This window comes from Haplochromis burtoni, unplaced genomic scaffold, assembly GCF_018398535.1.
Source record: "Haplochromis burtoni strain Fernald_Lab_line unplaced genomic scaffold, NCSU_Asbu1 Contig_325, whole genome shotgun sequence".
In the NCBI taxonomy this organism is placed as follows: Eukaryota; Metazoa; Chordata; class Actinopteri; order Cichliformes; family Cichlidae; genus Haplochromis; species Haplochromis burtoni.
The window spans coordinates 248356-267119 of record NW_024582686.1 but is presented as its reverse complement, the minus strand read 5'-3'; positions in this window follow the sequence as shown (position 1 = coordinate 267119).

The following is an 18764-nucleotide window of genomic DNA, read 5'->3' as shown; positions in this document are numbered from 1 at the left end:
TTTATTTGACATTTGTGTCGGTCTCCTTCCTTTTGTGGTGTCTCTCTTGGCCCATTTTAAGCGTGACCTCCTGTTGTATTTGTTTTAGAGGTGGGACTCTGTAAAGCTGTTCAAAGAAACACAGACATGGATGGACACGCAGTATGGATTCGCACAATCGCACACACATACACAGTACATGCACAAACAAAAACATTGGTTTAACAGCCTAAACTCTAGGGTCACCTGCTGTTTGACTTTATGGATAGTAATAAATTCTGTCTCGACTTGTTTAGCTTCAGATTAAGATCGGAGAGACAAGCACGTCTTTCGACACTGGGAAGTAAACAATCAGAGGTAAACAAGTATACCATCGGTTCTCGCCTTTAATACTAAAAGTACATTGTGTCCATCATGAAATCCTGAAATGTAATAACAAGAAATTATAAAAACAAGCAAAACCAACAGCTGGCACATGCATCTCTGACTTTCAGGGTAAAATATCTAAGTTCTGGTCATTTATAAGAGCTCAGCACAATATCAAAGATCTGCACAGGTCTGGTTCAGATCTTATTATAGCTGCTGCTTAACAGATTCAGAGGCATAAAAAGATCTACACTGATTAAAGAACTGTTTGTTGGTTGGAGAGAGATACCTAAACAGAACACTGAAAACATGCCATATGTTCAAACTGAGAAAATGGACCATTATAAGCAAAAATAAAGTCATTATGAATTTGAATGCAGGGACACATCTACAGAAGGTTTGGGCAGGGCCATGTTTGCCACTGTGTAGCATCCTCTCTTTTTTAAGCAACAGTCTGTAAACCTGTGGGGACTAACTAGACCAGCTGCTGGACCTTTGGAGAGGAATGGCGTTTAATTCTTGTTGGATAGACAATTCTAGCTGTTCAACAGTCCTGGGTCTTCATTAGTGTATTTTTCATTTTTATGATGCAGGACCCTTCTACTATGAAGCCATGCTGTTGCAATAAATGCAGGATCTGGTTTAGCATTGCCTTGCAGAAATATTCGAGACCTGGATGGGAGCCCATATAAAACCTGTTTATACCTTTAAGTTTTTTAAGATGCTTTTCCAGATGTGCAAGATACCAACTCCATATGCATCAACACACCCCCATACTCTGATAACAAGCTGGATGGTCCTTGTTGTTCTCACCACAGAACAGTTTTCTACTTTGCTTCAGTCCATTTTAAATGAGCTTTGGCCGAGAGGATCCTGTTCACGACTGGGGCCTTTTATTAAATGTTAGAGCTTTAACATGTCTTTATGGATTGCATGGTGAACTGTGTTCACAGACAATGATTTCTGGATGTTTTACTAAGCTTATGCACTGATTCCCATGACAGAAACATGCCTGTTTTTAACAGAGTGCTGCCAGAGGGCCCAAAAATCACAGGCAACCAGTTTTAATATTCAGCCTTATCCCTTGCGATTTCTCCACATTTTCTGAATCTTTTCATGATGTTACGTACTGTAGATGATGAGATATTCTATAAGTCTTCACAATATTATGTTGAGCAACATTATTGTGAAATTGTTCCCTAATTTTAAGATCTGAAGATGCAAGTTTTGCAGTTTGGTGACCAATCTGTACTTCTGAGAAACTCTGCCTCTCTTTTATAAGTACTCATGTTACTGACCTGATGCCAGTTAACCTAATTAACTCCAAAATGTTCCTCCATCTTTTTATTTTAGTATCACTTAATTGTCCAGCCTATTTTTTGCCATCAAATTCAAAAGGAGTTTTACTTAAACTGGTCACACACTCCCAGTTTAAACATCTGATAGGTTTTCTGTATTAATTGTGAATAAAATTGAGGTCAATTAGATTTGAAAAGCACTGCATTCTATTTTCATCTTTTTCTAATTACAACTAGTTGCATTTGAAATAACCTGCAATACACTAACACAAGGATTTTATGCCTCAAGGTTCAAGGTTCAAGGTTCTTTATTTGTCACATGCATAGTTATACAAGTATAACACACAGTGAAATGTAGCCTGACACGCTCCTCGACATGTGCAAAAATTGGGGGGGGGGGGGGGGAGAACATTATATATATATATATATATTATATACATTGGGTGAATGTGCAGTAGTAGCAGCAAGCAGGATGACTTTGGGGAAAGACAGATTGACTGCTCTGTAAATAAGAAAAGGTTTTATTGTACTGAGTAAAGTACATGAAAGAAAATAGAGAAACAGATGAATACTGACTGAATTTAAAAGTCAGTATTTTCTATTACTACCATCACGAAGTCATTAGTTAAGATTTGATGATGATGCACGTTCCTGGGTAGTCTTTCATCCCATACTGCACTGATAGCAAACATACCTTTGTTGACTACATGGTAATCAGGGAACTCCCACACATCAGTGCGCACACACACTGAACACACTCATACTCCCAGCCTGATTCATGAACATGCAGGCTAATGTGTGAGAGGTAACATATCAAAAGGAACTCCACCTAGTCTGTTCAGAAACAAAGATAAAGTACCCTTACAGGGAGACACACACACACACACACACACACACACACACACACACACACATCTGTTTCGGAAAACAATGAGGAAAAAGGCATCAGCTTTCAGGTGTGGAAAATTTGGAATAAACATCCTGAACTAATGTGAGCGGATGATGGAAAAATTATCTGGCAGCAAATAATAAACGGTGGTCTTGCCTAATAGTTATTAGATTTTATTGATAGTCCTTACAGTGACAAACAGCTGACTGCATTCTGTAAAGCAGAGACTGGAAGTCTGGAAATATTAGCACATGAGTGTAAGCCAGTGTAAAACATGACATTCTTTCTCATTATTTCATTCTTAAATGTGTTTTTAGGGCCTGGGGCTCAGCATGCTGTTCATCATATTTTGGCTCTGTCAGCCCTCATACTGTACTTCATTTCAATGATCACATACTGTGAAATATCATATTCCTGCTTGTTACACAAGTTCAAAACTGCTGTCTCAAAAATGTTTTCAACACAGTCATGCCTATCTCATTTCTAGTGCTTGGACAGGTTCGCTCATTTTCGCATATCTCGAAAGAATTGTCCAAAATTTAGCAATAACACATGCTGATTATGTCTATCCTCTTTATGCCTTCATAACAGTCTGCTTGAGCCGGCACCAGAACTTTTGAGATTTGATACTGAAAAAATTAGAATAGCCGTGCATCCATGTTCGGCCTTACAATGGCTGTGTTGCATCTGACCGAGTTTGCATGCACTGACTTCACTCCATTGCTGTGCATTGTTGGAGGTTTGGAAGAATACCGCATCTAAAGCAGGCTTGACGGTTTAATTCCTCTGACTCTAAAAGTGTTTTTAAAAGACAAGTGTAACAATGTTGGTCAAGAATTATCTTAAGGCCAACAAGAATCGATTGTGGTCTTTGGGTTCAGCCTGTCACCAGAACACTGGAGACAAATCCGTCTCGATGCATATTTTATCAGGCAGCAAGACAAACCACACTCAAAATCAAAATCAAATGGACCACTTTCTGCTAGAACAATATTTCTCTTCTTGGGAAAGACTCCAAAGGCAGGAAAAAAAATATAAAGGTTTTCAGGCTTCTTAGCCTTGTAAGGTGCAGAGTTACATGCTTTAACTCGGTTCTATCAGGATATCTCAAAAAACAAATTAGACCTGCTGCAAGTAACACATCAAAGCTGGAACACCAGGGCTGCTGGTTAGGCTTGTATCTCTTTGTCTCTATCAGAGTCTATTTTTTGGACTCATTGTTTTTAACTGCTCAGACTGTTCCTCACCAGAGAAACAAACAGCTGAAGTGTGACATTAAAACACTCTGTGTGCATGCATGATCCCCCCCCCCCCCAACCTGCATTGATCAATTAAACAAGCTAAAGTCTGTTTGAGCTGATAGACAAGCTGTCAATCAGCGCTCTTAGGTGGAAAATGCTCCTTATTTGAGAATTTTAAAACTTCAATTTATACATGTATGTGCCACAAAATATGTGCATGTTTATATCTTTATATGCACACATACTAAGTGAAAACATACAGATTAAGGGGCCTCGAGAGTAAACAGTAATGGGACACATACCAATAACAATAACCAGAGGACAGCAGGGAACAAACAGTTACAGATATCAAAGCAAGTAGGAGACTAATAGGCTGGAGAGGCCAGAGAGTTAGGTTTTGAGCCTGGACTTAAAAGCAGAGATGGAGGGTGCTCTTTTTATGTGAAGCTATAACCGATTCCACAAACATGAAGCAACAACTGTCACCTTTCTGTTTGAGATGTGACCTTTTGAGAGTTTTGCCAGTAGGTCTAACAGCACAGGGAGCTGAATGTGAACAAATGGGATATGCTGGGACATACGTACTAAGAGCCTTGAAAAAAACTGACTAAAATCTTAAAGTGATACATATATTTTTAAAGCACTGGTCAGCAGTGTTGGTCAAGTTACTTGAAAAAAGTAATCAGTAACTAATTACTGATTACTAATTACTAAACTAATTACTAAAAAAGTAATCCTGTTACTTTTCTGATTACTTATTTTCAAAAGTAATTACTTAGTTACTTTTTAAAAACACGATTTACAACCTGAATAGGCGATAAAGCGATAGATCTTTCAGCCCAATTCTACTTTTTCTGCATAATCCATCATACAAAATGTAATCAAATGAAAAAGTCTTTTTTTTAAAAACTTGTTTTATCAGTTTTAATCTTTTAACTTTATGCATCAAGCAAAAATTAAATTATATGCACCATTCTCTGACTTGAAGAAATTAGTTTAACATTTAAACCTATTTTTTGCATATTGTAGTAATAGTACAGTAATCCCTTACTTTACTCGTTACTTTAAAAAAGTAATCAGATTACAGTAACGCGTTACTGCCCATCTCTGCCGGTCAGTAATTTTGCTGCTGAATTCTGGACCATCTGCAAACATGTCAACAGAGACAGAAATTATTTGAGTTTATGTATGTTTACTGTATTTAAAACAACAATAAAAATTTGTTTGTCATGCATAAGCCTTAAAATATAAAGTGAGATTACTTAACTTGCTGTTGATGGAGATTTGGAAGAACCAAAGATGAAAATCTCAGTGTTATCACTGTTTAACTGGAAGAACTCCAGTAGGGGCTGGAGGGAATCGTGAAATTTTTTGTGGGGCATATCGATAAATAAGTAACCAGCATAGTAATTAAGAGCAGACGTATATCTCCTAATAATAATAATAATAATAATAATAATAATAATAATAATGATAAGTGGAAAGGCAAGTGGAAACAATCAAAAACAAGACTGATGACAAGTGTTAGTGCAACTTCAAAAAGTGTGAGAGAAACAGAAAATGGAAAAAGGAGATTTTTGGTGCACCACCGTACACCTCTTTGGAACCAGTGACTGCCAACAACTACTCGCCAAATGCTTGGAGAATTAACATTTTTCCCTCTGGTTGCCACTGGATTACTGATCCCTCTTTAGGCCTCCATGACTCCATGGCTTCAACATCTGATTTCACCAAGCAACCACTTACCAGCCAGTAAAGCAATACACCATTTCCTTAGCAAACAGTTGTTGTCTCTAGGCCTGTGTGACTGCAGCTTCACATTGTGTGCTCTGTCGACAATCATTTTACCCAAAATGAGAGTTCTAACTACAGTCTTTTTTTTTTTTTTTTTTTTACCTGCTGGACTGAAATATAACTGATTAAACAGAAAACTGACCAAAAGAGAAAACTCAGCTGAACAGAACATAGTTGGGACCATAAGTAGGAAACAACTAAAGGATAAGTATAATTAGGCATAGTAAAATAAACAAGCTCTATTCTTCTGTTCATTTGTACAGTTTAGCGCTGCTCTGCTGTTTCTCATGCACCCTGCAACAGCTGAGGAACATCTCATTCAGATGCTGTAACATTCACACACGCACACAAAATCCTAAGACACGCAAATGCATTTACACAAATACAATCCGGCACACACTTTCAAACATGCTCACATGCACGGACACACACAGTCAGGTCACGGCCTCTTATTAATATTTCCTATTCTGGAGTGTTTTTTTGGCAGACTGAGCTGCACTGCTGCAGTGTGTGGCCTGGCTGCACAAACACATCAGAGTTTCACAAAAAAAAGCTCACTAGATTAAGTTTTATTGCCATCCTGGGAGTTGACTCATTGCACTGTCACACTAATGAGGGGTTCCCCTACTTCAATACCATTTTTCTCCCTTTCTGTTTATTTATGCATGCCGGTGTGTCTGTTTTTGAGCCTTCCTTTACCCTAGTCATCATTATCATCATCAACATCTTCTTTGCCACACAGCGCAATGTGATAATTTGTTTCAAAAGCATGGTGCAACTGCAACAACAGCAGTTGCTAGGAAATACAACAACGTCAAAACAGCTGTAAAAGTTAGGGAGGTAGCTCAGCATGCAAAATTTCTGACTTCCTAGGAGACTTCAGACTCCCTGTCTGTTACATTTAGATTAATTTATGTGCAGACACATTCAACCAAACAGGCATAAAACTACAATTGCAAGTGCTGTAGACTACAAATGAGTATAAAAATGACAGAATATGACTAATATGTACATTAGTTCTTCACAGCTTCACAGGACGGCTAAATAGAAATTGATAGGCATTGCTAATTTTACAGTAAAACCTCTATTTTTACTATCAGTAAAGGTACAGTGTTCACAAGGAGGGGCTAGCCATGAGTTTTTAGGTATTCTAACATCACAGAAAAGACAGTGTTGTTGGCCTGTTAATCCACTACCTTAAAACTGAATTATCTCAAGATGAGACCAGATCCATTGATGACAGCTCTCTATGGAGGAAGGGATGAGCTAAATCCTCTTCTGACATGGTTCAGATTTACTGAAACATCTGCTGGTCTGAGAGAAATTGGCATCAGTGCATCCGTTCTCTACATGTACGCACACAAATAATAAAAGCGGAGAGGATGAACGAAACGGCACAACAGTGCTGGATCCTATGAACATTTTGGAAACATTTAACAGAGCACAGCATCTTTTTGTTTTGTTGTCTGGCACCATGTAACCGCTGCGCTTTTTACTCGCAGTCTGTCATATATTACTCGTGTCTGCTTCGCTGACAGGGTGTTGATTGCTTTGTATTAATGCTGTCTGTTTGCAGTCAGTCTACACTGTCAAAGAAAACGTATGACCCACCGAGCAAATATCCTCTCTCTGTTGCCACCATGCAGAGTGAGAATTAATGTCACATCAAATGAAGGCTCATCTCTTCTCCCAATCAGCAGTCAAATGCAGAGCTGTTACATTATTGTTTCCAGTAGAAGGTATAATAAAATTGTTTTTTTAATACAATACAAATGGCTGTTAATCAAAACTTTGCAGGGAGAGTTCACGTACTAAACAACCTTCCTGCCAAAATAAAATCTCTTTAGTTTTTCTGGCATTGGGCTCATGGAGGCAATATTTGCTGTCAGCACTTTCTAAAATTCTCACTTCACGCGATTAATCCCAGATGATAATTATGTTTCAAATATGTGAAGGCATTTGTAGAATGGAAACAACTGAGACTTCTATAAACTGAGGCACTTGCTAATGCGCTAACCAGTGTTTTATTAAAACAATTACCTTCTGCATGTGATTACTTTACCAAAACAATAAAATCAGCAAAAATACACAGACAGGGGACAAAGGAGAGTGCAAGTGGTGTGTGTGTGTGTGTGTGTGTGTGTGTGTGTGTGTGTGTGTGTGTGTGTGTGTGTGTGTGTTAGAGAGTGCTAGTTATATTTTTTCTCAATTTTTTCCTAATTTCACTTAGAGAAAACTTTTAGTTGATAAAAAAAAGCCTATTAAAGCAGATTTTACTAGTTTCAATAAAAATTAAACGTGCTGATAGTTACGTAGTACTTTTCTACTCCAAGCACTCAGAGGATGTTTTACTACTAGTATTAAGAGGCAAGCAACAGTTGATTATATATAATTTAAGTTATCTTACATTCACTAATTACAGTAGGCTAAATCATTCATGTCAACCCTGTGCTTAGTAACCTATGGATAGGAAAAGCCCACAAGCACCACGAGTAACCTTTTAACCTTTAAACAACCTTCTCAGAAGAGTGGAAGCTGTTATAGCAGCAAAGGGTGTGCCGACATCATATTAAACCCTTTGCATGCATATGAACTCGAGTTCATATGTGCATGAGGGCAGATGAGCAAATACTTTTGGCAATATCGTGCATTTTAAAAGTTTAATTGCTGGTTTCAGTACTTCCTATATTGTTCCCCTAGAGGCAGGCTGCTCATATGCTGCAATATCATTCAGCTGCCCAGCTTTCTTGTTTGATGGTCTTACCAACTCGATAATATAGAAATTGACCTCAAAAGGTGAGGTAACTGAACTGAAATGCAGTTCCGATGTCCACCATCTTTTGTCAGCAGTTCAGCTGGGATAGGCTCCAGCGCCCCCCGCGACCCTGAAAAGGATAAGCGGAAGCGAATGGATGGATGGATGGATGGATAGTCAGAATAAGGTTTTTGGCAGTTTCCCAAGCCACATACTCAACTCTGCTACTCAACCTACAAATGCATTTTCATTACAAATGTGGCAGCATGCAAGTGTAAAATTAGAAGGCTTATAGTATAAGAGTTTAAGATTACCAGGATTGCCAAGAAGCATTGCTCCAACAAAACAATAATCAGCCAAATACATATTGTCTTGCTTTTTGTGCTGAATATTTATCAGAAGTTTTATCTTAAGATGATTTGGTCAGATAAAAAGAGGATGTTGTTGCATTTTAGTTGCCATTATTTGAAATTATGTGTAACACCAATATGAGCTAAAAATACCAGCAAGCCAACACACGGGGTCTCTTCCTTGCTAACATAGAGGTTTCATCAGATATCCACTCAGACTGGGATGATCAAACATTTCATGTGAGCCACTGATCACTGAATAGACCACCATACAGCTGGAGAGCATTCAAAGAGAGTCTGGAAGGTAGGCAAGTAAAGTATGCTGGCTGCTTCTGTTTCTCTCTCACCCAACTAACTGAGCAGACATGCAAATAAACCACATAGGGGACTCAGGTGTTTCTGGCTTTGTAGTCTTAAAAAGGAGACAGAAAGTGACTGCGAAAAAAACGAGACGGGGAGGGAAAAGATACAATGTTTTCCTTTTTCTGCCTCGGCTGTGAAACCCCATCTAGCTTTCGTTCCCTCTTCCATTGTGTCAGCCTCTCTTGTGTGCATTGCTGATGAGGCCCTTTGACACTGAAGAGGTTACCCGACTCCCATTGAAGAGGTTTTTCCTCTCAAACATGTGCACACTTACATGCACACATCCACAGTGTTCTTTTCTTTAGTCTTCCTCCACACAAGCCTTTGTGTCAACTTATTCCTTTATTCTTTGTTCCAAGTCTTTTAGTCACCTCTTTGCACTCACCAACAAAGCTAAGCTGAAGCCGATACCAAGAAGAAGTGTCAGAAGACACATCACTGTCAAGAGGGGGTAAAGGTGAGGAAGTAGAGGGGGTGTACAGAGGAAGATATCCTCTTTTTAGGTCCCAGTTATCTGTTCTTTTTCTCCAGTCTTACTTGTTGTATCTATCTCTCTAACAAACCACCAATGAAAGCTTGAGACCTCCCAAACACTCAACTTATTTTTTTCTTTCATTTCTTGGAACATCTCATAATGAAAACTCTAAAATTCCCCTTCTGGTGAAAGCCATCTTAGATGACAGACACCTTTTTGGAAAAAAAACATTAGTGACATGTTAAATCAATAACCACAATATGCAACAAGACATTTAAGTGCACATAAGAATAAGAATGATCATGATAGTAATTCATGCATACATGGAATTCCTTACAACAAAATGATAAAAATCTTGCTTCAATTATGCCAGAAAGTGGAAAACATGAAAACCATGTTTTATATTATGAGATGGGACGGGATTGTTCAGAAACAGGCTTAAGGGCCTCATTATGACAGGAATTTCTGGAACAAGTATCTACAGAGGCTTTTAAGCCAATTACAGCTCAAACCTTGATTTGTATATTGTCTTTCTCCTGATGATTACACATCTGCCACTCTGATTTTTCTGCAGCTACAGCTACAACTGATTTTATTACCACTGTCTTATGACTCAGATCGCAGACAAACTGCTATACATCAAAGATGCATTAACAAAAGTGTTAGTAATAGAGCCAGTTTTAATAGTAGTACTACTAATTGTGGTAATAACCATTAACTTTCTGGAAGAACGATTCAAACAGTAACAATGGTTCAGACATTAATGATTGATTTTGTTTTAACAATTAAGCAATGCTTTATAATCAAGTTCTATGTTCGTTTCCAGAAAAGGTCTCAATTTTCATTGAAAATTGAGAAAGAGAGACTTAAAACCCCTTGAAAACTGAACTTCTGGGAACTATTTTACTTCAGGGTGCACTGTTCTGGATTGGTGAGGCAAATTTAAAAGATTTCTATTGCCAAATCCATGTACATTTGTATTATTGTAGTAAATAAAATTGAATAGATTAATAAAGCTGAAGATTTGAATTAATCAACAGGCAGCTAACAGCCCCAAAATGACCTTGAAGCAGACATGAAGTAAACTGTCTTCTTCTTTGCCACACAGCGCAATGTGATAATGATGTCAAGTGTCAAAGAAAACATCTACAAGACACTTATATGTGAATAGTTTCTGTACACCTTCCTGTGCAGCTGGGGTGGGGAACTCTAGGCCTCGAGGGCCGGTGTCCTGCAGGTTTTAGATCTCACCCTGGGTCAACACACCTGAATCAAATGATTAGTTCATTACCAGCCTCTGGAGAACTTCAAGACATGTTGAGGAGGTAATTTAGCCATTAAAATCAGCTGTGTTGGATCAAGGACACATCTAAAACCTGCAGGACACCGGCCCTCGAGGCCAAGAGTTCCCCACCCCAGCTGCACAGAAAGGTGTACAGAAACTATTTACATATAAGTGTCTTGTAGATGTCTTCTTTGACACTTTAAGGAGACAGTTTACTTCATGTCTGCTTCAAGGTCATTTTGGGGCTTTTTGCTGCCTGTAGATTAATCTGTAGATTACCCCTGCTGTACAGTCTGTTGCAAGATCAGAGGTGTATTGCAACTGATGGCTGGAACTCTAGTGTAAAGAAAATATTTTTATAAACAGGTATAAATCCTAGATCTGAGTGGTTGTGCTTTGCTTTGGTGTCAGATCAGTAAAAACTCAAAGACAGATGAGATGGGCTGTTTCAAAAATGAATAAAACAGAGAAGACTGACTAAAGCAGCATTCACTAAATCTCTCACACACAAGCCTCCACATACCTTCGCAGAGGCAGATCACCTCATTGCAATGCGATGTTTCCCCAGGACATCTTGGGTCCTAGCCTTGTTGTGGGCATCATCTTGACATGAACCACCCATGTGAATATTGCCACCAAGCAAGAGCAAGAGAGAGTTTGTGCTGGGTTGAGTCTTGTGTATGCAGAGTTGAAAAGAAAATTAAAAGTACCCCTATTTTTTACACTGTTGTGAAAACCTTCACATCACTCAAGCTTATCGTATTGAGTTAGCTAGCTAGCTAACCATGCAGTAAAGCCTGTGCAAAATTGTTGACTTGTTCTTCAACCCAAAATGTCAAATGACTGTGAGGCAGGATAGTTAAGTACAATAAATGCATAAGTAGATTTTAAAAATTGAAGAAAAGGAGGAATGTGCTAAATAAAATGTCGCTCAGCTAGGGCCTGTACTAGGATGCGTTTAGCATAAACATAACTTACTATTTTGCTCACAGTTTTTGCCAATCTAGCTTTGATCATATTTACATAAGTGGAGCAGAGTGGTTGTCAGTATTTGTAGGACCAAAGGACCCAATTGAGGGGACACCAAAGCAGGCAAAATAACTCACAAGCTTGTTGGTAAAAAAAAAAAAAAAAAAAAAAGTTCAGTCCATGGGACACAACAACAAAGAAACGCCAACAATGACAAACGAGAGACAAAGGCAACCTGGGGCTCTATATACATACATGATGTAATCAAGGAAAATGGAAACATCAGTTTAACAAGATGCAGCTGAAACTAATTTAGACTAAAACAAAGGAAGTCAAACCAACAGCAAGACTCAAGAGACAAATTACAAACAAAATAAACAGGAAGTAACTAAATGGAGAATCAGTTAAAAAAGAATGGGGATGCAAGAATAAGTGGAACATAATTAGTCAAATATTCAACCCCAACAACCGAATATAAAATCACAACTATATTTATTAGTACACTTTTTAGTAACAGTCTTATTATTCAGACAATGAAAAATATGACTTCAATCAATTATAAGTGCATTTTATTAACTTAGTGTGTTTCAGAGAGTCTATCATAATCCAGATGTTTTAGTCAAGCAAGAACTGTCACAACTGATAGCAACAAGTCATATTTGTTCCTGATGGGTGTTACACTCTGCCAGGGCTGCTCTTTGTCCCCAATTCTATTCATAATGTTTATGGACAGACTTTCTAGGTTCAGTCAAAACAATTAGTGTGTCAGTGATCTTAAGATTGTGTCTCTGCTTTTTGTAGTTTATGTGGCTTCGTTTAACGATGACCTCCGGGTTACACTGGGACAGTTTGTAGCCAAGTGTGAAGTAGCTGGAATGAGAATTAGCACCTCGAAGTCTGAGGCCATGGCTCTCTGCTGGAAAAGGGTGGAGTGACCACTCTGGGTTGGGAATGTGTTGTTGTTCCAAGGGGAAAAGTTCAAGTATCTCAGGGTCTTGTTCACAAGCGAGGGGAGAAGAGAACACATGATTGGCACATAGAGTACTCCTGTCGATTTAGCGGCTGATCTTTCCACCCTGACTTATGCTCTGGGTAATGACCAAAAGAATGAGATCGCAGACACAAACGCCAGAAAAAAGTTTTCTTTGAAGAGTGCCTGGGCTCTCCTTTAAAGATAGGTGAGGAGCTTGTAGCTTGGAGGGAATCAGAGTAGAGCCAGTACTTTTCCACATGAAAAGCAGACAATTGAGGTGGTTCAGAGATGTGATCAGGATGCCTTCTGGGTGAGGTGTTTCAGGCATGCTTAGAGAACAGGCCCCAAGGTAGACCCAGGACACATTGAAGAGATTATGTCTCTTGGTTGGTCTGCGAGCAGTTTAGTGTCCCCCCCGGAAGAACTGGAGTAGGTGGCAGAAGAGAGAAAAGTCTGCAGTAAAAAAAATGGATAGCTTGATAAATATCGTGGTGAAAAATACCAAAGTTGCATAGCAGACATACTTTCAAGGATTTCCAACTCAGTGAGGCTACCTCAGCAAAGCTTTTTTTTTCAGTAAATTCCTGCTTAATTTGCAAAGGTTGGGTTTCCTTCACCATTCACTGTAAATACAATTTGTTTCTTTTTGAATTTCTTTTTTGCTCCTGCAACTCTCCACTAGCCACAAGACCATAACAAACTGAAGCTAAGCGGTCTGGGAAGATGTTTCAATAAACAGTTTGTTTCTCTGAACTCTGTGATGCTTTAATGGCTCATATGCACACACATACAGATGCACAGACACACACAAAGAGACACACACCAATCTAAATGAATACTGTCGTACTTATGAGAAAATCCCCTCTTTCTTTGCCACTACAGTAACCAGTTCGAACCTCTTTTCACTCCCACCTTATTTTCCTCTTCTCTCATCCCTCCATCCCAACCTCTCAACAATTTACATCCAGAAGTTGAGAAGCAGCTGGACAATAAAAGCAGCTTAAAAGGACACACTCCCACAGTGTTTATGTTAACCAGCCCTGAACAGCAATCAAACTGAAGAGTAAAGAGGCCAGTTGTTTTGGTCGCTAGCCAGATTTGTGCGTGTAGATCCATCTCTGGCTGCCACAGTCAAAGCGACTTTAGGACATTCTGGGGCAGACACGGCGTATGTTTGTGTAAGTTCATGAGGCGATGTATCCAAGAGGCCTGGGTTTGGGGGCTTTTAAAACACAGCTCAATAGCGCAGTTTCTCCAAACAAGCTGTTAGGACGATCAGATTAGACATTAGAAGAGGGAACATGCCCAAGATCAAGGATGAAAGAGCTTCCTCTGGTACATCTTACCAGCAACTGATGACACGTTATCATTTCTATCTGTAAATATAAGAAGACTGGTGCTGCATAGTGTAGCATTGTGCACCTCCTTTTTGATTTAGCTTACAGCCTGTACTGGACAGATAGTGGCTTATCTCATTTGAAAATAAAAATAAAAGCTTCTGAAGAATATATTTTATGAAACCTTTTTTTAATTCTACAAGGACACCTTAGCGAGAGAGGGCCACTTAAAGTGTAAGGAGTGCTAAGATGGTAGATAACTTTGTCTTTCATCTACTATATCTACTGTTTTTGTTTTGTTTTGTCTGTTTGAATTTACAAGCAACCATTCACTTCACAATGCCTTGTTTTTGCTCTAACACACACACACACACACACACACACACACACACACACACACACACACACACACACACACACACACGCTTTCTTTGGCTGCAAACTCTTCTTAGACCATCAAGACGTGGCCAACCAAATGTGTCACACAGGTACATCTTAGGCCCCTGAAGGTTCTTATCTAAATCAGACATTATGGGGTCAGCATGCCTAGCAACCACCTAGCAACGTGCTAAAATAACCTGATTTTAGCCTTTATGCACCTAAAACATGACAGCATCCTATTGTTTTAATTTAATGAAAAAGAACATCACATTTACGGACACAAACATTTGAAATTACATAATCTAAAAGGACTTGAGCATGGACATGTATGAGTAGCTTTAATTTAATGTTGGATTTTTCCCATTGACATTTTTAATTAGTTTGCTCTATTTTTGGAGTTTCTTTTTCGGTACATTTATTGCGGTGCTGTTGGAGTTTATTCATCTATAGGATAACACTGGTAGAAACTACCACTTGAAGTGTTAATAAAAGCTTTAACACAATTAGCTTTGTGTCAAAGCTTTCAAAGGTAGTTGTATGTGAGCCCATTTTTTTCTCCTGTAGCAAAGCTGTAATATTAACGAGCCAGTTAGAACATATTGCTCTGATTTGGGATTCCAGTTAAAAATGTTTAATAATTCTGTCTGTGGTGAGCTTAGGGTGTGGACAAGTGACACATTTGTCCTTATTTGCACATCAGTAGATTACCACATTGCGAGACATGTCAAACACACTTTCTGGAAAGGTTACATGACACAGCCCAACTTTATGCTGGAGGACCCATCCACATAACCCTTCAGTCACACAGTTACATTTACATGCCTTTCAACAAGATTGCCTCATTTACTCAAGAGAATATCTGTCTATTGCACAGAGGAAAGTAAACACACAGACACACACGCTAACTCAGATCTGTGTGCAGCATAAGCTTCCTTTTCACTGCGAGAACTTTTGTCGGGCATGAGGCAGTCTGCCTTTCGTTTCCATTGTGCAGTAAGATCAGCCAGATTCACCACGTGATATAATCAATTCACTTTGAATGTGATGCCAGAAGATTGTAAGTTATGTGACTATCGATATACCCCATGATTTAAAGAAGTTTTTGAAATAAAAACTAGACTTTATAAAAATGAGAACTAACTGAAACCATATTTTCCAGCTAGTTCAAATAAAGATAAACACGGGAGATGTTGTCAGTCGTAGTTTTTGTCACTTGGGTCAAACAACCTGCCTCAAGAGACTTTTTTCATAATAACTCACACAGTTAAGAAATAAAGTAAAAACTAAAAAGAAAAACAGAAAAAAAAACAGTATTTGAACATTGCTGCTCACGAATAAGCACTTCTACACACGCATGGATATACTTATTTACAAGCATGTATACACAATCAGTCTAATCTATATGCATTCATAATTATATACAGACAATTCAGTACTTACACTACATTTGGCTCATGGAGCATCTTGTTTTCTTGAGACTCAGGATGTTTGACTGTGAGTCAGCCGCTTTCAAAAGTGCTATGTGATTGTGGTATCCATCTGAAATCATGCCTCTGACAAATATTCTTCATATTATAGCAATGAAAAAGGCTTAAACTGAAACTAATAAACATTAAACTGAAATACAAACAAAAGTACAAAGCTATAATTTTATTCATAAAATTGGGGGCAGAGGGGGCTGTGGCTCAGGAAGTAATCTGTGATTCCTCCAGTCTGCATGTTGAAGTATCCTTGGGCAACCCTGAGTTGCCCTTGATGTATCCATCAGAGTGTTAGATAAGGTGGAAACATGCGCTCGTATGAATACATATGTAATGAATGAGCGTTGGACTAAAAAAAACAAGATAAAACAATGAGTGTTGAGGGACAAGCTTTATAATGACTGCTTTTATCTAATTTTATTTTCATCTCAGCTGCATGCCATATTTTAAATGTTTTTGAGATTCACATTGTGATACTTCTACTTATCTGCGATTTCTCTCAGATAAAAGATTAAAAAGTATTCTCTCATCAAACCACACTCCTGTCATAAATAATTAAATACCTTCCACATCAAATCGCATGCAAGGCCAAGAAAAACAAATTAAGCAAATTGTCTGTGTGTGTGAGTGTTTTTTTCCAAGGAGGGCAGACTATCCCTGCTGGGAGGAAGGATGGAGGTTTATTGTGTCTGGAACATGCTGCGCTCTGAGTAAATACTGGCAGCGTGTCCCTACTTCAGCTGATGAGACTGTCACCTCTGCAGTGATCTTCCCTCTCTCACACACTCTCACACACGCACACCTTTACAATGACCTGAAGTCCTCCTGATGCGTGTTGCAGACATATGAAAAATACTTTCTATTTGCATTCAAGAAGAAAACAAACAAACAAACATAAACATGCAGGAATTCCCTGACAGTGATTTCCAAACCTGTTCTTTTATAATTATCACAGCAGTTAGCCTGTGCTCTGGGAGTGACAGCTCTCCTTAGATCTCCTCAAGCATGCAACCAGATAACAGCCTGTCTGAGTGGCACTTGTTACAGGATGAAACCACCCTCATCATGCACACATGCAATCCCCATGTCCATCTATCTACAGTTTAATCAACTCAATCTATGTGGGTACCACTCCCCTTCTAAGTGCCTCTAGTTTACTCTTTGCTGATGAATAGCAATCAAGTGCCGCTTGTAGGTGAAAATATCACACAGCCTGATATTTACATTTCAGTCATTGTAAAAACCCTCATCACAGACTCATGCAATCCCATTCTGCAAAAGAGGGACACCTTGAAGTTAGAGTTAAAGTGGCTTTCCTACCCATTGTGCTCATCTTCTACCCGCTGCCATTCAGAGAACCAGGACTATTCTTTGTTTATACCTTAATTTTTAAAGGAAAACAACAATTTGAATCATGTTTGTGGCCGGAGTTACATCACTTCCCAGCTGTATTTCAGTGTTTTATTTTTATGGCTGTCTTCCTTTTAGTATCATCACGAAATGTATCATATCTTATCGTGAACCCTACCATCTTATCATCTGAAGCGATCAGTGCGCTGCCTTAAGCATGTATTTGTCTTTATAGTTTCCTTTCATGCTTTAAAAATCAAAGCAAAAATGCTGCTAAATTTTTCATGCTGTTTTTATTATCTATAACACAAAAATGTTAGTCATGTTTTTCAGCAATACTTTATAAATAAATGAATAAATACAAAGGAAACCCTTTCACTGCTTTGAGCTGTTTGCTAATGTGCAGCATTCAGACGTGTGTTAACACAATGCTAAGTTGGAAAGATATCTTCAGTGATCTTAGAGAAGAAAATGCTGCTGCCCATCAATCTGGGAAGGTTTATAAGGCCAATCCCAAACAATTTGACAGCCATCAGTCTACGATGAGAAATATTATCCACAAACATTCAAGACAGCTGCTGATCTTCCCAGGAGAAGACATCCGAACAGGATAAGACTTCTAAGTAAATGTCCAAACAAATTTGGACGGATGAGACCGAACTGAATACATTTGGTGAAAAACAAAGCATATCAGCACAAACATCTCATACAATCTGTGAAGCACAGGGGTGACGATTTGGGGACCCTGACACTTTGCTATCAATTGGGCAATTTGCAATTTGTTCACGCAGCCCTGCCACAGGATTCTAGAGTCAGATGTGAGGCCATCTGTCCAACAACCAAATCTTGGTCACACAGGGTCACACTACAGATTCCAAGCACAGCAGCAAATCTACAACAGAAAGGCTGAAAAACAAAAAAACAAGGTGTTACAAAAACCCAGTGAAGGTTGAAATGCTCTGATGGGGCCTTAAGAGAGTTGCACATTATTTAATGTTAATGCAAGAGTGATAAAAATCTCTCACATTGTTGATTACTTCAATTTTTATTCTAAAGGTGGTTCTAACAGCTACCGAATCATCACATGTACTTAGTTCTGCACAGGACTTTTATCTAGTCAAGAGAAAACAGATTAAAAAACAAGAGCATGCATTGATTAATATGTCACCCAACAGAAGTTTGAACTTTTCCAAGATGACATATTTGTTTACTCTAATTACACTCTGAGCTTCAAAATGCAGCGTTTCCTTGTTTTGTTCACAAATGGAATATCAAAGGCGATGTAATCTCATGAACATGTGCTGTAAGTGTAAAAGTGATAACAGCATGGTGAGCTGGAGTAACAGAATCTAAAACAATGGCCCATTTTAACATTATAAGACTTTGCTACCTGATCGGCTGCTCCTCACAAACCAAAGTTCGTTCAGAGCCATTAAGGAATTAGGGATAAACTTGAATTTTCTCCATGTTTAATGAGT